Source organism: Eptesicus fuscus, chromosome 6 (genome assembly GCF_027574615.1).
Source record: "Eptesicus fuscus isolate TK198812 chromosome 6, DD_ASM_mEF_20220401, whole genome shotgun sequence".
NCBI classification, from domain to species: Eukaryota; Metazoa; Chordata; class Mammalia; order Chiroptera; family Vespertilionidae; genus Eptesicus; species Eptesicus fuscus.
The window spans coordinates 79,427,751-79,450,474 of NC_072478.1; the positions used below are offsets into that span (position 1 = coordinate 79,427,751).

Sequence of the window (22,724 nt, forward strand, 5' to 3'; positions counted from 1 at the left end):
GAAACATGGGTTAGAGGTCAGGATTAGAGATGTAGTTGTGGAAATAACTTACATATTTTTCATTCCTTATCAATTTAATATTCAATTTTTCATTGAGCCATTCCAAACCTTTTGCTTTCTCCCCTTCATTCAACAAATATTATTCCTGGCTCTGTGCTAAATGCAAATATCTTTGCAATAGTTAGCTAAGATGGATGCTATTCCTGCCCTTGTGGAGCTTACAGAATAAAGAGAGAAAAAGACAATTCAATAAGCAGTTGCAATCGAGTATGATATAACCCTCCATACGGACTAAATAAGAGTGTCATTAAGAGCACATAGCAAGAGCACATTCCAAGTTTATGGGGTCAGGTAAAGTTTTCTGGGGAAAGTAATGCTTTACTAAACCCAAAGGAGAATAAGGAGTTAGTTGGGGGGCGGGAAAGGGGGGGTGCGGGGGAGGAAAGCGGCTCCTTAAGTAGAGGAAACAAATTCTTTAAAGCAACAAAAAACATGCGAGATCAAATATTCCTACTTTTGCCAAGGAAATATTCTCTACCCAACCCTTTCCGAATTTTTAAAAAGTTGATTGAGGTATAATTTACATACAGTAAAATTCACTCTTTTAAGATGTAAAGTTCTATGAATTTCGACAAACTTAAACAGTTTGTCATTGCAAAAGTTTTAACCATTGCAAAAACCAAGATACATAGTATTTCTATTACCAAAAAAAAAAAGTCTTCATACCTCTTTGTACCTCCCTTCCCTCAGCCATCCAGTAAGTGCTGATTGGATTTCTGTCCCTATAGTTTTCCCTTTTCCAAATGTCATATAAATGGAATCATATAGTATGTTGTCTTTTGAACCTGGCTTCCTTCACAGAGCATAATGCTCTTGAGTCACTTATGGTGTGTCATGTATCAGTAGTTTGTTCCTTTGTATGAGGAGCAGTATTCCATTATATAGGTATGCCATAATTTGTTTCACCAGTTGATAGGCATTTGGCACATTTCTAACCTTTAAAAAATGTGGACAAAGCTGCTACAAAACTTCCATAGAGGTTTTTTGTCGGGGTAAGTCTTCATTTCTCTTAAATAAGAATTGGATTGTTTGGTCAAAGTAATTGCATGTTTAATTTCATAGGAATTGCCAAGTGTTCCCCAAAGAGGCTGGACCATTTTGCCTTCCCACCAGCAATGAATACAATTTCCAGTTGTTCTCCATCATTACCAGCATTTGACAGTATCAGTTGTTACTGTTTTTCCTTTGAGCCCTTCTACTAAGTGTGCAGTGATATCTCATTGTCATTTTAATTTGCATTTTCCTAATGACCAATCATGAAACATCTTTTCCAGTACTTACTTGCCATCTGTATATCTTCTTTTATAACATGTTCACATCTTTTGCCCATTTTTTTCTTTATTGGGTTTCTTGTTTTCTTAAGAGTCTCTTACATATTTGAGTTACCAATACTTCATCAGATATGTATATGTCTTGCAAGTGTTTCTTCCCTGTGTGTGCCTTGTTTTCTCATTTTCTTGAAGTGTCTGTCAAAGAACAGAATATTTTTATTTTGCGAAGTCTAATTTATTAATTTTTTTCCTTTTCTGCCCAGCCTCTTAATCCCATTCCTTCTCATTCTTTTCTTTTAAAAAAATATTTTTTTATTGGTTTCAGAGAGGAAGGGAGAGGGAGAGATAGAAACATCAATAATGAGAGAGAATCATTGATCGGCTGCCTCCTGCATGCACCCTACTGGGGATCAAACCCGCAACCCAAGCATGTGCCCTGACTGGGAATCGAACCGTGACCTCCTGGTTCATAGGTCGACCCTCAACCATTTCTCCTTCATTTCCCTGCCACACATTTGGGATGAATGTTCTCTAGAAGCCACCATTTCTTTACAAAACCTGAAATTTTGCTTCCATTCATACCACACTACCAAAACTGACCTCTGGATGTCACCAAAAAACCTCTTTCATGTGAATTCCAATAATACTTTCTAGACTGTAATTCTCTACTTCCTTTTGGCATAACCCTTCCTTACAAAAATTATTTTTTAACCTCTTACTTTCAACTTTCCCTAAAAACTGATCTAAGGCTGTATAGTATTCCCTTAGGGATTAATTCAATTGCTATTTAATGTCATGCAAACAAGAATTTCACTGCTGAATAATGTCAACTATTTTTTTGTTCTGAATTCAGACTAAAGCAGTAAACATCAAATGATTTTAAATTACTTATAGGTAACTAATTCTCTTAAATGAGTTGAATATCACCATTTGTTTTTTCAATGACTTCATTGTCTTTTAAAAATATATATATATACAGCACACACTGCCTAACGACGTTTTAGTCAATGATGGACAGCATATAAGACAGTGGTAGCATAAGATTATAAGGAAGCTGAAAATTTTCTATTGTCTAGTGATGAAGCCACATGAGATCTTAGCACAACCTACAATGCATAATACTTGATAAGGTGTACAAGGTGTTTTGTGTTTTGTTTTGTTTTGTTTTGCTGTGTTAATCCGCACCCGGGAATATTTTCCCATTGATTTTTAGAGAGAGTGGAAGGAAGGGAGGGGGAGAGAGAGAGAAACATGGACATGACAGGGATCAAGCCTGCACCAGAGGTAATGCCCTCAACCAGAATTGAACCTGAGACCCTTCAGTCCGCTGGCCGATGTTCTATCCACTGAGCCAAACCAGCGAGGGTATGTTTGTGTTTTAAGCTAAGTATTAATACCAAAGAGTAGAAAAGTTTTTTACTATTATTATTTATTTTTGTTTGCTTGTTTTGTTAATCCTCACTCCAGGATATTTTTTTCCAGGTTGCCTCCAGCACGTGGCTCGGGCTGGAGATCAAACCTGTAACCCACATAATATGCCCTTCACCGGGAATCAAACCTGAGACCCTTCAGGGGGCAGGACTGACACTAACCACGTAATAACACTACCCAAGGCTAGAAAGGTTTTTTAAAAGTTAAAAGTTGCCCTGGCTGGTGTGGCTCAGTTGGTTGGAGTGTCCTTTCATAGGCCAAAAAGTGGCAGGTTCAATTCCTGGTCAGGGCACATACCCAGGTTTTGGATTCGGGTTTCAATCCCTGGTCAAGGCATATACAGAAGGCAGCCAACTGATCAATGTTTCTCTCACACATCAATGTTTCCTCTCTCTCTCTCTAAAATAAATTTTTAAAAAGTTAAAAGTTTATAAAGTTACAGTAAGCTAAGATTATTTATGCTTTTTAGCTTAATAATTTTTATTGAATTTATCGGGGTGACATTGGTTAATAAAATTATATAGGTTTCAGGTGTACAATTCTATAATACATCTGTATATTGTATTGTGAGTTCAGTACCCCAAGTCAAGTCTCTTTCCATCACCATTTTATCTCCCCTATATCCTCTTCTACTTCCTCCCTCTCCCCTTTCCTCTGGTAATCACTATAATGTTTCTATCAGGTTTTTTGTTTGCTTGTTTGTTTTGCTTAATCCCTTCAGCTAATATTATTTACTACTGAAGAAAGAAAACATTTTTTATAAAATGTGCTGTAGCTTAAGTGTGCAGTATTTATAAAGTCTATAATCATGCACAGCAAGCATGTCAAACTCAAAGGCTAACACAGGCCAAATAAACAAGGTTTAAGTTTATGTGGGCCACACAAAAACAAAAGCTTCAATTTTCGTAGAAACCTAGGTTTATTTCGATAGAGACATACTGAATACAAAGGGCTGAAATAAATGAGTAATTGTTAACATAAAATAATAAAACATTTTAATAAAAATTAATATTTTTCTTGAACATTAACTTACCAGACACTGAATAACTGCACAAATTAATAAGCGTAATGCAAATAAACCTATTTTTCTTGTTCTTCGATAGTGAAATATTTCCTATTGTGCACACCAAACAAGTCAGTCCAAGATTAATGACATGGCAATCAGCTGCTAAAATATTCACTGCTAGTATTAGTGGAGAGAAATGGTGCACCTGCATGTAAGGCGCATAAGGGAAATGAATGCAACACGATTATAGTAATCAGTCATTAGCAAATGTTGTAGTTCGTTATTAATAATTATGTATAACAGGATATTGTAAAAATTAAGTTATGAACTTTTTTTTAAATGTTTCTTACATACCGTTATATTGGCTAGGCCGCAAAAATATTGGTTGTGGGCCGCATGTGGCCCGTGAGTTTGACATGCTTCATGTACAGTGATGTCCTAGGCCATCACATTCCCTCACCACTCACTCACTGACACCCAGAGCAACTTCCAGTTCTGCAAGCTTCATTTATGGTAAGTGTCCTATACAGGTGTATCATTTTCTAATTTTTATACCACATTTTTATTGTACCCTTTACAATTGCCTGCAGTATTCAGTTCAGTAACATACTGTACAGGATGTGGCCTAGGAGCAATAGGCTATATACCACATAGTCTAGGTATGTAGTAGGCTATGCCATCTAGGTTTGTGTAAGCACATCCGATGATGTTTGCACAGTTCTCAGAATGCATCTCTGTTGTTCAGCAGCACATGAGCGTATTACCAATAAATTTCAGCATGACCAATAGCTGATTTTTATTATAAATTCTGAATTAATAGAGTCCAAATTAATGAAATTTCCTCTAGCTTTTTCATTATATTATATTATATGTCTGTACATATCATATAATATATTAAGAAATACAATCCATGGACAATCTCCTAGGCCAGGGAGAAAAGTAGTTACTAGAATCAAAGTTTGTTTCTAATATTTTTTAGGTAGAGAAGCTGAAATACACTGAAATCGATTTTCCCCCTAAAGTAAAATCATGAAAGAGGAACAGAACAGCAAAGGAGTTTCAGTTTTGATTTTGCCTCATTGGAACCATTAATAGCAAATAGTTTCATTCTTCTCAGATATTCCCCCTAACCACCACCCTTTTCCTCTTTATTTGCCTTCTCTTTCTTTTCCCCTTTTTATTTCTTCTAAATAGCATAATGACCAGAGAATATGACTGAATTTAATAATTTATCTCAACTCTAGGTCAAGGTCATTCCTTCTTATTATCCCATCTATCTCTTCTGCTGGCTTCCCTTTACCTTCTAGAAAGTCTGCTTTCAGGTGGACGGCTCCTGCTTCTTCTTGGACAGAGCAAAACAGAGCAATGGCTGCAGTTTCCCTGAAATGTCATAAGGCCAGACAAGGGGAATCAGCGCCCTGAAGTCTTCTGTGTCTCTATCATGATGATATCAATGCATTCTGAGCACACTGGAAGGCAGCGCAATATAGCAGAACCAGCTTTGGAGTTAGAAAGACCTCAATGCAAATCAATTCTGACCACTACTTACTAGCTTTTTGACCAGAAAGTCAACAAACCCTCTGAACATGCTTCCTCGTCTGTGAAAGAGAGATAATAATATCTACTTTAACAGGAAACATGAGTAAAGAATCTGCTACTTAGTAAGTACTTAACACATTTTGGTCCATTCCTCCCCTTTTCCACAATAATGATTCTTTTAGTAGAAAATAACTCTTTAAAATGTCACCTCTTTCTTGATGCACTGAGGTAAGGCTAATCCCTTGGGACTTTCCATAGGATGCACTGACACGATAGTGAGATATTCAGGAATATACTGCTGCCTGAATATACTTGTGTCTTAACAAGGACTTCCAAGATATAAATTTTTGATGTGGCATGGGCAGTGCTAGTGTTGATTTCTGTATGTTTTGGGAAATCTAAACATTCTCTGAGGCATCTCAAGAAGTTTCTGAAAGCATGATAATGGGAGACATGTTTCATTTCTGCCTGCTCTGTAGCCTATAGACCCCACATTGACAATACATACATTAGTCATTAGCATTCAATTGTACTATTTACATAGAAAGAGCATACAGGGTTCTATGAAGATCACAAGTCTATAGATAAAGTCATTCTATGTAGCTTTTTCTTTGTCTTGAAATATTGTACATATGAAGTAAGTTAAACATTATCTTTAATTTTAAACTCTTTTTGTCAGATTAAAAGTATATATGATTTTTGACTGAGCAATTATATTCCTAGGAGTCTTTCCTAAAATATACTCACATGTGTATACAAATATATATAAGAAGCATATTTTTTGCAGCTTATTTGTACTAACAAAGACCAGAAACAACTGGTTAAGTATTATAGTCATACAATGGAATACTATGAATCCATTAAATAATAAACACTTACTAATTAAATAGCAACTATATGCCCAGAATCTTATTAAGTGCTGAAGAAGAATAAAAAGCATAAGCCATGGTTCTTATCCTGGAGGAGCTTATGACCTGGTTGGAAAGGGCCAAAGGTGCAGATCTCTGGCTTTAAATTATGTCTTCTATGAGAGCTGACTTTTTTATTTGTGTTCTTGGAAAATAATCTTCTGGTCTAGGAGTCAGCAAACTGCAGCCCATGAGCCAAATACAACTCCCTGCCTATTTTTGTAAATAAAATTTTACCCATCACAGCCATGCCCATTTATTTACCTATTGTCTATGGCTACTTTCCTGATACACAGTTGAATAGTTGTAACAGACCATTTGGCCCACAGAGGCAAAAATATTTACTAACTGGCTCTTTACTGAAAAAGTTTGTCAACTCATTTTAGGCCTTTAAAAAACACCTTAAAAAAGGTTTACAATCAAGCTTGGTGATTTTAAAATATGTCCATAAATTCTTTGATATACCTTCCCTTTCAATGTGAAGCTTTGAATTCTCCTCTCTTTAAGTGTGTACTGAATTTAGTAACTTCTTTCTAACAAATAGAGTATGGCGTAAATAAAGATGTATGACTTCTGAGACCAGATCGTAAAAGATGTTATAGCCTTCTCCTTGGTCTCTCTCAGATCTCTTGCTGGGGGAAGGCAATTGCTATGTTGTGAGGACACTCAGGTAGTCCTATGGCAAGGTCCATGTGGCAAGGAACTGAGATCTCCTGCCAAGAGCTAGCAAGGAACTAAGGCCTTCTACTAAGAGCCATGTGAATGAATCATCTTAGAAGGATGCTTCAACTCCCATTAAGCCTTCAGATAACTGGAGTCCTGGCCAACATCTTGGCTGCAAACTCCTGGGAAACCCTAAGGCTGAACTACCCAGTTAAACCACTCCCTAATTCTTGACCCACAGAAACTGTGAAACAATAAATATCTGTTGTTTTCACCTGCTAGATTGTAGGGTAATTCATTATTCAGCAACAGACAACTGACCACAAAGCCAAAAGCTACAGATGCTCTAGAGCAGTAGGTCCATAAAAAATTTTCTTAAAGGGCCAGACAGTCAATATTTTAGGCTTTTGGACCATATGGTCTCAACCCAACTCTGCTGTTGTAGCAGGAAAGCAGCCATGCACAATAAGTCAATAAAACTTTCTTTACAAAACAGGCAGCAGGACTGTAGGCCATAGTTTGCCAACCTCTGCTCTAGAGAAACCAATTTTAATGGTATTAAGCAATGATTAGAAAGGAGTGATAATAGATGCTGGGGGTTTTCTCAGCTTAATTATGTAAAGCCAACTATCAAGGAAATCCCTAATTAGAAAAAGGTATGTGTAAAATACCCTTTTATCTTTCCCTGTAAGTTTTTGCTAAGAGAAGAGAAATTAAATATTTGGAAGATTGATGGGACTTTTCCCCTTAATAAATATAATAGAATGAGGACTGAGCCCCAACCAGATAAGAGAAAATAGGAGGAAACTGCTCTTAGGGTCTTTTTTTAAAATATATTTTTTATTGATTTCAGAGAGGAAGGGAGAGGGAGAGATAGAACATCAATGATGAGAATCACCGACCAGCTGCCTCCCACACTCCCCCTCACTGGGGACTGAGCCCAAAACCCAGGTATGTGCCCTTGACTAGAATTGAACCTGGGACCCTTCAGTCCGCAGGACTACACTCTATCCACTGAGCCAAACCAGCTAGGGTTTGGGATCTTTTTACCAAATTGCTAAAACTTTTAGCACTAGTGCCAAAACTGATATTTTTAAACATGCAAAGCAAGCTTAAGAATGGAAGGAAGATAATCTCCCATTAACACCTGGGAATAGAACAAGGAATTAAAATGTAGTTGATAACTATTAGTAGAAATTAAAAAGGGACCCAGGCTGTAAGTCTACTTCATAACATTTTGCTCTAAGTGTATCACATTTTCTTTGTGGTCCTTAGAAGTTAGTAATTGTTCATATCTATGAATTTACTAAACATGTTGTTATGAAAAACAAACAAACTCATAACATGCTGTTAGAAGAAAGCCTGACTAGATCTTAGCATTATAGTCAGAAGTCAATATTTTTAGTAGCAACTCCTCAAACTGTAGACTTACCATGCAGCCATGTATTGATGTCTAAACCTGTAGATAACTTTTATGAGTTTATTTGAGCCAATTTGATGACAATTTCCAGGAAGCAAAATCTTAAAAGACTGAGAAAATGCTTCAAAGAAGGCAGTTTTGCAGCTTATTTTGTACATTAAAATAAAAGGACAAGATGTAAGAGTGTTACATGAAATCCATTGGTGGTAGATTAAGGAGGCAGGAGAAAGTAAAAGGGGAGGGAATCTCTGGGATTGGATAAAAAGCAAAACAGGAGACACATACTTCCTTCACATTGATGGGTACAGGATAGTTAATAATTAACGTTTACAGCATATAGAGATGGTATGTGGGAAACCAGATAACAATGAGGGGCGCTGTGGTCTGTACTCTGTGCAATGGCTGTGCCCTGAAGGGTTTGGAAAAGGAGATTTCTCTGACATTTCAAAAATATGTTATCTTAGATGCAAAAAGGCAATAAACAGGCTCATTTAAGTAAAGATTGACCTTTGTTAAGGAAGTTGCATGCCTAGGACATGCCTACCCACCATTTTTATGTTCATACCAACCTATGAGGTTACTTTCCGTCTCTGAGTTTGTAAGGCCCATCATGCAGGCCTCCTGTGAGCTTGTCAGGTTTAGTATGTGGCTCCTTTTTCATTCACATGTGCAACCTCAGACCTATTATAGTCATAGCTAATATTTACTGAATACCTACGAAACACCAGGCACGTTATATGCACTACTTCATTTAACCCTCCTAGTTACCCTATGAGGTCCGTATTAGTATTATCCCAATATTAGGGATGAGAAAACAAGTGAAAAACACTATTACAAAACACAAGAGCAACAATCATTCATTACTATCCAGTGCAATAGCATTGATGGGGGCAGGGGAGGGGCGCTGAAATCAACACATAAGGAAAAAGCTAATCACAGACAAATTACTCTAAATATCCTTAAAACTTTTCATAAAGTACAGTCCTATAGACATAGCTTTGTAAGGAAACACCACATTCACATCTCCCTTCTCATGCTCCGGAATACATCCTCATTTTGGGGAATGGTTCAGCTTTACCTTCAAAATTTAAATTCTCTTTCTCTCCTTTCCACCCTCCCTCTCATTGTGTATAGTTGAATATATATTACTTAAAAATACTTCTGATGTTACTGTAATGCAAACCTAGGATAGAACAGAAAAGTTAAGGCAACCCAAAGTAAAGACCATTCACAAATCCTCTTCTATAAACACAGCACAGGCATAAGTAACTCAGAGATATTTTGGCATGTCTCTGTCATGGTGTGTACACATTTTCCGGCCCTGTGAGTGATGGACATGATTCAAACATAAGAACCTCCGTCACAAGTGGAACAAACTTCTCTTTTTTCCTAGTTGTCTCAAGTCAGTACAGGAATTGAGGGGCTCTTGGAGATCACAGATGACAGATCTTGGCTAGCTGGGATCAAGAAATGTCGGAGATGTGAGGCACTGCTCAGAAAAAGAAAAGAAAAGCAACAAAAGGACAGGAAAGGAAAATTAAGAGTGCTCTGCCAGGGAACTGATGTCAGAGAAAGAAGTCAAAGAATGAAGGTGGAATGAGGAAAGCTCTCTGCAAAAGCCTGCATGTTCCCAGTTCTCGCTATAATAAGTCAAATTCAGGAAAGAGCTTGTTCACAAACAGAATCATCATAAGGTTATAAAAAAAAAAAAAAGGAAAAAAGGAGAGAATCAAACAGAGCCAGAACTAGGGTAAGATGAGTAACACACTCCCCATTTGGGCACCAAATTTAATAGGTGCCCCAAACAAAAACAAAAAAATCCCTCAGTGATCAAGAAAAATAGTATTTTAAAACAGTGGTTTAAAAATAGCAAGCAAAAAAAAAAAAAAAAAAACATAACCAGCCACCTGCTTTGCAAATAAAGTTTCATTGGAATCAGGGTCAGGTTTAGGGTGAAGTGACTAAGGCAGGGAAAAGTGCAGGACAGAATTCTGTCTATATTTGAAATTTTGACTTTTCATCATAGATTATTTTGCACTCATTTTTAATTTTAAAAATATATTACATTAAGACTGAGTGTTTTGGCTCTCCTTAAGTTTTGTGTCTCACTCACTGTACCCTAGTCCTGGCCTGGGCTGAAAGAGAAGAGAGGAGGCAAGAAGAGATAGTCAGTGGTTTAAAGACTTATAGGCAGGGATTTGGGGTCAAACCCTAAAGCAGAAAAGTTGGAGATTCCATTTTATCCTGCTCTGTGCATTCTGTGCCCTGGGCGCCCTCATGCCAGTGAAGGCCGTTCTTTCATTGAGCTCCTTCTCTTGCCTTGGCAGCTGCACTCACTTTTATATGCAGGTTCTGGAATGCTGGGAGCTGTATGGCAGCCAACATCTCTCCTCTCCCTTCTCAAACATGACGTTCTCTGTAATTCAGTTGCAGACACCTCTTTCCTTAGCCTTTTCACCCAGGGAGCCTGATCAAGGAACCTAAGAACTATATAAGCCTCATTTGCCTTCTTTGGGTATGCAAGTGAATTTGCATATATCTTGTGTCCATTTGCATTCCCCTCACATGGGGTATTTAGAATAAAAACAACATTCATGAATCAAAATGAAGCTTGTTCCATTCTTTTTCTGTCAAAGTATGGCGTAAGTAAAAGGATACCGCAGTGTGAGAAAAGAGCTGAAATTATATTTGCCAGGGTTATGTGTAGTTTTAAAGGCAAGCCAATTTGGTGGCATTTACCACCACAAAAATTGGCATTTAATATTTATAGGTTTAGCCTTGCAGAACATAATCACTCATGACTGAAATAGCCACCCCCTTCCTCTACTATTCCTGTGGAAATTTGAGCCAAGAGCCCCTGAAAGCTGAAAATGGCCCTCTTTTCCTCCTCCAAGCCACCACTTAAAGGGTGGAAGTCTGATGGTTCCAGTTAACGGATTTCTCCATTTGAAATGAAATGAATGAGTGGAAGGACCTATTAAAAGGGAGGAAAGGAAGGAGTGTTCTCCTCATCCTCCCTCAGCCCCTTTGGGAGCTGAAAGAACTAAGAAAGGAAAGGAGTAGTCTGGTATGAACACTACACAGAATTTCATCTAAAGAAACAAATAGTGGACAGTAGGTTGGCCCCAAATGAGATGCAACCAAAATGATGGAAATACTGTGAATAGCAAGGGCAAGTTCATTATAGAGTTGCTTTAAAGAGTAGAACAGGTAAGTAAGAATATGTCAACATAACTCCAGCACTAGAACCAGAGAGCGTGAGCCATGCCATCTGTGTGACAAGTAGATAGTTCAGTGAAGAAAGATGACTCAATCCTTCATAGCTTGAAAAAAAAATACCTTTAGTATATTTAACCTCCTTATTTTACGAAGCTGCGCACTCAGTCGAAGAGGACAACCTTCCCCCTAGAGGAGAGGACCAGTCTTCAGTCAAGGGTATACTAGTAGCTGTGCTCCCCTATTAGAACCTCCAAACAAGCTAAGTCTTCTTATTTTAAAACTAGGGGCCCGGTGCACGAAATTCATGCACTGGGGAGGGGTCCCTCAGCCCAGCCTGCCCCCTCTCACATACTGGGAGCCCCCAGGGGATGTCCTACTGATGGCTTAGGCCTGCTCCCCATTGGAAGCAGACCTAAGCTGCAGTCTGGCCTCCCTTTGCAGGAGGCCACTGGGCTGATCAGGGGAAGGTGCCAGCCCCATCATCCCGCTGCTGCAGCCACTGCCAGTCACCGCAGCCACCAAGGTATTTTCATCAACACGGACTCCAGTCCCTTCACCATGAAAAAATGACAACTTTCTTTAGGCATTTTCAAGATGTGTCTTTCATAGGATATGACATTTCTTTATTTTTCTTTTTATCCTTACCTGAGGATATGTTTCCATTGATTTTTTTCCCCTTCCCTCCGATCACAGGCTCGCCCCCTTCCCAAGCCTAAAGCCTCTGCCCCAGGCTTTAGGCTTGGGAAGTGGGCACCCCCACACCCCTCCAATCGCAGGCTCAGCCCCACCCCCTCCATCCCTCCCACCCCCGATGGCTGGCTGGGAGTGACCTGGGTGCCTAGGAGGTTCCCAGGACCCAGGTATGTATGCAAATTAACCGCCATCTTTGTTGGGTTAATTTGCATACTCACTCTGATTGGCTGTGGGTGTAGCGGAGGTACGGTCAATTTGCATGTTTCTCTATTATTAGGTAAGATATCCTGTTCTTGAATCAACTTTCTGGTTGTTGGAGAATCTGTAACCAAGAAAAGGGGAGTTCTGGACAATGGATTTGTTTCCAAAAAGATATACCTCTTACTATAATTTAATGAAGTGGCATTCTGGTTTATAATTCAGAGCTTTATATGAATTGATGCCAATTTCAACTCCTCGTTGAACTGATACAAACCAAGCTTCTGACCAACTTGTCATCAAGCGTTATCATTTCTTCCTTTAAAATATCATACACATCTAAGAAATACTATGGCAAGCATGCAGAGATATACAAACAGAGGGGCTCCCTTACCACTGTTCTACTAGCCACAAATTACAGTCTTGGAAGTAACTTAATGTCTATCATTAGGAGACTGGTTAAATATAGTATGGTAAATTCATACTATATAAAACTCTAATACTATTTTAAAAAATAAGATAGCCCTGGCTGGTGTGATTCAGTTGGTTGAGCAATGTCCCATGTACGGAAAGGTCACTGGTTTGATTCCTAGTCAAGGCACATGCCCAGGTTGTGGGTTCAATCCCTGGTACATAAGGGAGGCAACCAATTGATGTTTCTCTCTCTCTCTCTCTCCTCCGCTCCCTTCCTCTCTCTAAAATTAATAAAAACATTTTTTAAAAGAATAAGATATATTATATATAACAACATGCAAATATTCCAAAATTATGAAATAACCTACATTTCAGAACAGTATAAATAGTATGATCCAATTTAGGTAAAATTAAATATATATACATATATATAGTATGTGTGTGTGTGTGTGATGTATGTTATGATCAAAATTTTCTGGAATATTATGAATATTAGTAGTTAGTTTAAAGTGGGATTGGGAAGGGTTGGGGGAACAGTAGACTTTATAAAGTATTTCTGTAACAATTTAAATTATTACAATGGTCATGTAGCCCTTTCACAGTAAAGATTCATTTATAGTGATTGATATATAACAACTGAAGTAATTAATATACTCTATAGTTATGTGGATTTATTAATTTACATATATTATGAACACATACAAACTGAGTGTAAGAGTAAGCACTAATTCATGTAAAAGAAAACATGTCAAACATTTATGGTATTTTTTTCATAAAGTAGTGAGATACTAGATTATTTCTATTTTCTACTTTAAAAATTATTTTTCTAGATTTTTATAATGATCCTGGGATAGTTTTCTTGCTATAAATAACATGCATTGTTTATTTTTTCAAGTTACAAAAGTAATTCATTTTCTGTACTTTAAATTTGCATCTTCCCCCTCATACCCAAGCTGTAAACAGTTGACATATATTTTGTCTTAACACACTTGGTTCAATTTCGGCTTATTTGTTTTAAAACCTGTGTTATCAAATTCTCTCTTTAGATTTAAAATGCTGTTGAATAGGACACTTTCGTGGAGAGAGTATGCTCAGAACTTAGGTAGGATGCAGGAGGTCAGGTATGCTAAGTGTACAATAGATTTTCTAATTTAATACCTAAGACAAGGAGATGTGGTCACTAAAACATAAAAAATATATATGTAGGACTTATGTACTCTTGCTTTGTCTAGCTGTTTGCTATAGTTTCCAAGATTATGTTACTCTAACTCTGAAAAATGATGTAATCCGATAGCAATGTATTAGTTCAAATAAAGGCATTTACATAATAAAAAATAATAATAATTTTATTATTAAATTTTTCAAAGCAGAAAATTTAGAACATACACATAAAATTAAGGGAACACTATCAAAATTCACCTATACCTTCAACATACAAAGATAACCATTGTTAACCTTTTAATGTATACCCTTCTGGTTCTTTTACAGTAGATTATTTTCTTGTTAAAAAGATCATTATATCTGCTCTGTGATCTGTGCCCTTTTTTGGACATATATATTAACCAAAACATTTCCCCGTGTCGATAACTATTCTCTAATATGACTTTTGATAACTGTATATTATTCCTTAATATGGAGCTATCATAATTTACTAAGTCAACTCCCTACTTCTGGACTGTTCCAGTTGTTGTTTTTTTTACCATTCTAAATAACCAATCAGTGCCCTGGCTGGTGTGGTTCAAGTTGGCTGGGCTTTGTCCTGTGCCTAGAAAGGTTACCAGTTCGATTCCCGGTCAGGGCACATGCTCGGATTGTGGGCTCAATCCGTGGTAGAGAACGTGCAGGAAGCAGCCGATGGATGTTTCACTCTTACATTGATGTTTCTCTCTCTCTTCCTTTCCCTTCTCTCTCTAAAAATAAATAAAAATATATATTTTAAAAAGCATTTTATTATATAACCTATCGGTGAGCATCATTTTGGCTAGATCTTTGCATCCATCCCATTATTTTCTCTGGGTAAATTCCTAAAATTGAAATTTCTGGGTCAAAGCATAAGGTATTACTTTTTATTGTGGTAAAATACATACAGGAGGGGCCAAAAGTAGATTTACAGTGATGAGTATGTGAGACAGGGTTTACTTTTGTGTTATAATACAAGTGGAATTAATTATTGTATTATTTTCTATATGAACAACCATAAACCTACCTTTCCCCCACTCTGTATAACATCCAATTTACCATTTTAACCTTTTAAGGTATACAATTCAATGGTATTAAGTACTTTTTACAATGTTGTGCAACCATCACCACCATCTAGTTTCAGAACTGTTTCATCACCCCAAGAAAAACCTTGTACCCATTAAGCAGTCATTTCCTATTCCCTCCTTCCCCTATCCCCTGGCAACCATTAGTCTGCTTTCTGTCTATTAGGCTATAGAGACTGACTTACCTCAATATACAGATTTGCCTTTTCTAGATATTTCATATAAATAGAATCATATAATATTTGGGCTTTTATGCCTGGTTTCTTTCACTTAGCATAATGTTCTCAAGTTTCATTCATGTTGTAGCATGTACTAGTACTTCATTTCATGACTGAATAATATTAATCGTATCGATGTATCACATTTTGTTTATCCATTCATCTGTTGGTGGATATTTGAGTTGTTCCTATCTTTTGTCTGCTATTTACATTTGTGTACAAGTTTTTGTTTAAACATCTGTTTTCAATTATTTTGGAAATATATCCAGGAGTGGAATTACCAGATTATATGTAATTCTATATTTAACTTCTTCTTTTTTTTAACCCTCACCTGAGGATATTTTTTCCACTGGTTTTTAGAGAGAGTGGAAGGGAGGGAGAAGAGAAAGAGAGAGAGAGAGACATCGATTGAGAGCAATACATGAATTGGTTCCCTCCCGCACATGCCCCAACCAGGGACATGGATCAAAACCTGTAACCCAGGTATGTGCCCTTGATGGGGAATTGAATCTGAGACCCTTCGATCTGAGGCCTGATGCTCTAACCACTGAGAAAAATGTCAAGGGCTAGATTTAACTTCTTGAGGAACTGCCAAACAGTTTTCCACAATGGGCTCACCCAGTTACATTCCCATCAGTAATATATGAAAGTTCCAATATCTCCACATCCTCACCAACACTTTGATGGACATGATCAGTAAGTGGAACTAGAGTTGAGAGGAACCTAAACCTCAAACATTGGAGAAAAATATGAGTTGAAATAATCCTGGTTCTTTAAATTAGAGCAAATTCATCTCTCTTCTGCTAAGCAAGATAAATTTATGTTGCCTTGAGGAGGAAAAAAAAATGCTCCTTTGCCCTAGCTGGTTTGGCTCAATGGATAGAGTGTCAGCCTCCAGACTGAAGGGTCCCAGGTTCAATTCCGGCCAAGGGCACATGCCTGGATTTCGGGCTCGATCCCCAGTAGGGGGCATGCAGGAGGCAGTCAATCAATGATTCTCTCTCATCATTGATGTTTCTATCTCTCTCTTCCTCTCCCTTCCTCCCTAATCCATTATATATATATATATATATATATACACATATATATATATATATATATTTTAAATGCTCCTTTGTTTCAATCCAAAGCAGATAAAAGAACAAAATCTAGTAAAGGTACCACAATTAAAGAAAATCTACTGAGGAAATAGTAACTAAAATACTAGCAAATAAAATTCAGCAGCATCTTAAAAGAATTAAAGACCAGACAAAGTGGAATCACATAAGGAATGCAAGGATAGTTCAACATCAGAAAATTTATTGCAATAACTAACAATTTAAAAAATAAAAATAGCCCTGACCGGTTTGGCTCAGTGGATAGAGCGTCGGCCTGCAGACTTAAGGGTCCCAGGTTCGATTCCGGTCAAGGGCACATCCCCAGTAGGGGGTGTGCAGGAGGCAGATGATCGATGCTTCTCATTGATGTTTCTAACTCTCTATCCCTCTCCCTTCCTCTCTGTAAAAAGTCAATAAAATATATTTTAAAAAATAATAATAATAAAAAGAGAAAAAGTATATATGATCACCCCTTTATTTATAGACTCCTTCAGCCATCAAATGTATGCTATGCTAGATTCTGGGGATATGGCAGTCAACAAAAATTGAAAAAATCTCTGCCCTAGAGAGCTTACATTTTAGTCAAGATTGATATGTAATAAATAATTAAGCAAATAAATATATAATATCTGAAAAATATAATATGCTTTGAAAAAATAAAGGGAGATAAAAATTATAAGGATAGAAAAGTAATATAATCGAACCTCTATTATAAAAAGACTAGAGGCCCGGTGCACGAAATTCATGCATGGCAGGGGGGGGGGTCCCCTCAGCCCAGCCTGCACCCTTTCCAATCCAGGACCCCTTGGGGGATGTCGGACTGCCTCTTCACAATCCAGGACTGCTGGCTCCTAACTGCTCACCTGCCTGCCTGCCTGATCACCCCTAATCCCTCTGCCTGCCTGCCTGATCACCCCTAACCACCTCTGCCTGCTTGCCTGATTGCCCCTAACTACTCCCCTGTTGGCCTGATCGCCCTTAACCTCCTCGCCCCATACCCGGGACCCAGGATTCTCTCCTCTGGCTAGTCACAGGCATCCGGGACCTGGGCTTCCCTTCTTCTGGCTGGCTGCAGGCACCCAGGACCCAGGCTAGCTTCGCCCAGGCTGGCCACAGCCACAGGGGACCATAGGGCATGCAGCTTGTCCCTCTCCCAGGCCGGGCCACAGGCACAGGCGTAGCCGCTGGTGCCTGGGACCGCGGGGCGTGCAGCTTGTCCTTCTCCCGAGCCGCAGCCTGGCTGATCCCCATTCTTCTCTCTCGAGCTCATTTGTGCCTGGCTGGTCCCTATTCCTCTCTCCCCAGTGTTGAGTGTCTGAGCCTTTATGGTTTGGCTTGACTGCGTGATGACCATTTGCATATTAGCTCTTTATTATATAGGATTCTTCTGACTGCTAAGTTGCCAGTTAGCTCTAGGGACAGGAAAATGCTATAATAAGTAAGGAATTATGGTGGCTAGCACCAGAATGGTCATAAGTGAAGGTGGGGAGAGGTGGTTATATTCTGGATGTGTTATGAATCTATTATGTCATGGCTTTTTAAAAATTAATGTGGAGAAAAATATATTTTCACTGTATTAGTTCAGGTTTTCAAAGAAATATCCTCTTATCTCTTGCCTGGAGATAAAACAATCTGGTTGCTAGCTTTCTAAAGCTGAGTAGGAAAAAAATTAATATAAAGCTGCGTAGGGAAACAAGCAGAATATCCTGTTTAGAATATAGACTTTCATGTTTTCATCCCATGCATTTGTTTTCTTTCTTTGTTTTAAGTTACACAAGGATTTTTATATTTTATTTTTTATTATTTTTTTAATCCTCACCCAAGGGCATGCTCTTATTGATTTGAGAGAGACAGAGAGAGGAAGGAGAGGGATATATATATATATATATATATATATATATATATATAGAGAGAGAGAGAGAGAGAGAGAGAGAGAGAGAGAGAGAGAAAGAGAGAGAGAGAGAAACATGGATGTGAAAGTGAAACATCAGTCAGTTGCCTCCTACAGGCTCCCTAAATGCAGATCAAACCTGCAACCTGGGTATGTGCCCTGACTGGGAATTGAACCTGTGACCTTTTGGTGTATGGGAGGATGCTCCAACCAAGCCACAGTGGCCAGGGCCCATACATTTGTTTTCATAATCATTCCTCAGAGCTTGATGTAACCAAGTCCAGAGGTTCCCTAGTTCAATTTCTCCAGAGAAGACACTTTCCATCTCCTGTATGGTGAAGTAGAAGAAAGCATCTGACTACTTATGGTGCCTGTGGAGGCTGAGCATCTGGGTTCTACATGAACCTTATAAAGAACTTTTAAATAACCCATGCCCTTCAGCCCGTTCCTTCCCTGCATATATTCTTTACCCCTCCAATTCCGTGGCTCTCTGAGGTTCCATGGGACAAATCTGTGTGCTTATTGCTGCAGTACCTAGGTTTTGCCTTTCTCTAACCTAAGTCATTTGTCATTTCACCATCACTTTTTTAAAAAATCCTCACCTGAGGTTATTTTTCCATTGATTTTTAGAGAGAGTGGAAGAAAGAGGAAAAGACAGAGAGAAATATTGACATGAGAGAAACACAAAGATTTCTCTCACACGAGCCCTGACGTGATGGGGAGGGGGGGGAGGGGAGAATTGGGGGGGGGGCAGGCTGGGGAGGATCCTGTAACCAAGGTACGTGCCCTTGACCAGAATCAAACCCGGGATCCTTCGACCCACAGGCCGACGCTCTATCCACTGAGCCAAATCAGCTAGGGCATCTCCATCCACTTTTAACTTTCATATTTGATGCCTTGGGATTAAAGATGTCACCTCACACCATTGAATATGGCATTCGTGTTTTTATTTCTTTTCTCTTACAAATGCCTTTAAACTATTAAACATGCCTAATATCACTAATAATAGAAAAGTGTAAATTAAACCTTCAATAAGACACCGTTTTCCACCTATACGATTAGCAAAGATCATTGAAAAGGTTATTTGGCAGGCTTCAGTTCTTCCTTGACTATTAGCTGGAAACCTCAGTTCCTCATAACATAAGTCTTTCCATAGTTAGTTGTCTGAGTGTCCTCAGGACATGGCAGCTGACTTCCTTCAGAACAAGTGATAGAAGAGAGAGAACGTCCAAGATGGAAGCCACAGTCCTTTTTTTTAAACAGCCTTATTGAGATATAATTTATAAACTATACAATTTGCCCATTCAAAATGTATAATTCAATGGCTTTATTTACAGAGTTATGCAACCATCACCACAATCAGTCTTAGAACATTTTTTTAAATGTATTTTATTGATTTTTTACAGAGAGGAAGAGAGAGGGATAGAGAGTTAGAAACATCGATGAGAGAGAAACATCGATCAGCTGCCTCTTGCACACCCCCTACTGGGGATGTGCCCGCAACCAAGGTACATGCCCTTGACCAGAATCGAACCTGGGACCCTTGAGTCCGCAGGCCGACGCTCTATCCACTGAGCCAAACCAGTTTCGGCCTTAGAACATTTTTATTACTTCCAAAGTAAACCTGAACTAAGCCATGACATCCCAAACCCCCACCTTACCTCCACCCCTTCATTATATATAAAATTATATAGTATCTGGTCTTTGTGACTGGCTTCTTTCACTTAGCATGTTTTTAAGATTCAACCATGTTAGAGCATATATCATATTTCATTTCTTTTCATTGGGTGTTCTCTTTTTTTTTTAATATATTTTATTGATTTTTTACAGAGAGGAAGGGAGAGGGATAGAGAGTTAGAAACATCAATGAGAGAGAAGCATCGATCAGCTGCCTCCTGCACACCCCCTACTGGGGATGTGCCCGCAACCAAGGTACATGCCCTTGACCGGAATCGAACCCGGGACCCTTCAGTCCGCAGGCCGACGCTCTATCCACTGAGCCAAACCAGTTAGGGCAAGGGTGGTCTCTTTTTGTCCACTATCTTTTAGTGACATTCCTACTTATTTCTATTCATACCTCTAGGTCTTTCTCTCTCTCACTGTTTCTAGATCCAAGAAAGACCTGGACCTTCTTGGCATGGAATTTGGGTTAGCACTTTCCAACCTCAGAAACAATTCCCTTTAGAACTAGTTGAGGTTCCAATTTGGCCCGTGGTCCCTGTGTCCTTGTAGTCTTTCATAATCTAATCTTGCAAGTGACATACCACTACGTCTGCCATATTCTGTTGGTCATACAGACCAATCCTCATACAATGAGGGCTATAAAAGTGTGTAAATACCGGAAGTCAGGAATCATTGACGGCCTTCCTGGTGGCTGCCTAGTATGGTGAGAATGTTGTCATGTTGCAATCCATGTGAGAAGTAAAGGCTTAACCTCTAAATTTGCCCCATTTTATAGATTACCACTTACAAACAACAACAAAAGCTCACTTACTCTGCATGATGGAAAGAAAAAGCGCCCACTTGGAGGGAGCTATGCAGGAGTCAGTGTCCCTTCAGCAGCTCCTTGATCAATATAGTGGTGACTATCTGGAATGAGGAAATGAGGATGAACACCTGGCTTGAAAAGAGAACAGAGAAAGAAACCAAACACTGATAGCAACTTTACTACACACAGTTTTCGCTATATAAGTAAAGCTGAAAAACACTTAACTGGAATAAATGTATTCACCCTGAATTCCAGCAATAGCTATTGACCAGAGAGAAGGTAGTAAACTGCAGCTTTCTTATGGTTTGGTCATAACTATTCCCTCCGTCATTCTGTCAGTCAACATATATTGATGATAAAGACGGGACTTTTACACTCAATTCGTATTTTCTGAGTTCCCCTTTGGGATATGACACTATACTTAGCAATATAATAAGGAAGCGTAAAGCAAATACACAGCCCCTTCCTTCAAAAATCTTTCATTCAAAATCAAGAAAAACTAGGTAAGTGACACATGTGTTTGTTTTTAAAGACAATAAACACAAGGTGCTATAAAAGTTTTTCTTTAAAATATACATATATTGCCATTTATCTTGGATTCTCTTTTTCCATTTCCATGTGTTTTTAGTTATTGATGAAAACCATATACAAGATGGCTTTTTCAATTAAAAAAAAAACACAATATGTTTTAGGGCACAATGTAGCTATACCATCTGTTTGGGATTATTTTCCTGGTTAATGTGTGTATCAATTCAGTGGATAACAGTAGTAAGATGAACGTTTGGAGTTCTGAAATTTCTTTGAGAGACTAATTTGTGTTAGATAGTATAACCATGTTAAAAGAGGGTAAGTTGAATCTCTTTGGTACAATTAAATACAAGGAATTATATAAAGATAGCTTTTACTAAGCTCGATTCAGTAGAAATTTTCCAGATCAACAGATTAAAGGATCCTTTTATTTAAAACTAGAGGCCCAGTGCACCGATGGGGTCCCTCAGCCTGCGAGGTTTGGCCCCATCCCTGCAGGCCAGGCTGAGGGACCCCACGGGTGCACAAATGAGTGCACCGGGCTGGTTTTGGCCCGTTCCCCGCAGGCCAGGCCAAGGGACCCCACCGGTGCACAAATCCGTGCACTGAACCTCTAGTATGCATATAAGATCTTTGGTTAATCTCTTCCTGTCCTCCCCCTTCCCCCTTCCCTCGAGATTCATCAGTCTGTTCCATGTTTCCATGCCTGTGCATTGAGCGTCTGGCCCCTGGTGGCCATTAAGCATCATAGCTACCAGTTGAATGGTTGGACAGTTGCTTAGGCTTTTATATATAGACTAGTGGCCTGATGCATGAAATTCGTGCAAGAATAGGCCTTCCTTTCCCTGGCTGCCAGCACCGGCTTCCCTCTGGCACCTGGGATCCAGGCTTCCCTCGCAGCCCTGGCTTCATCCGGAAAGTCATCTGGAAGGACATCTGGTCTAATTAGCATATTACGCTTTTATTATTATAGATAGTTTTACAGATAGGTATTAACTCAAGACCAGATATATTTGTGATGGGTCAATAACAAAGAATATAATTTAACACATTTCCATTTCTGTAAAGTAGTAACAAGAAATTTTAGACTGTGTATAATTTGGTATTTATATAAGATCAACCTAAAAGCAATATTCAAACAACCTAGTTAGCAGCCTCCACCCCATCTCAGCTTTTATATCTTTAGCAGAAACTATCACACAAATAAATGGCTTTCTCTCAACAGAATCCCAAGCACAATAATGTCAGATCAGGCTGCAAACTCCTTTTTTTTTTTTTTTTAAGAATGGGCATATTTATTTAGTTGTGTGTTTTTTTGTTAATCATCAGTTGACGATATTGTTTCCCATTGATTTTTAGAGAGAGAGTGGAAGGGAGGGGGAGAGAGAGAAACATCAATGTGAGACACAACAACTA

General features: G+C 38.5%; 1 long non-coding RNA gene across 1 annotated transcript; it reads right to left on the reverse strand.

Annotated features, from left to right (window-relative positions):
- Positions 1-1,213: 1,213 nt before the first annotated feature.
- LOC114231935 (uncharacterized) lies at positions 1,214-20,876 on the reverse strand. The gene is made up of 3 exons (XR_008556391.1): positions 20,787-20,876; positions 5,069-5,148; positions 1,214-1,526 (listed from the first exon to the last, which is right to left on the reverse strand). It is a non-coding gene; the product is annotated as an uncharacterized LOC114231935 (long non-coding RNA).
- Positions 20,877-22,724: the final 1,848 nt, after the last annotated feature.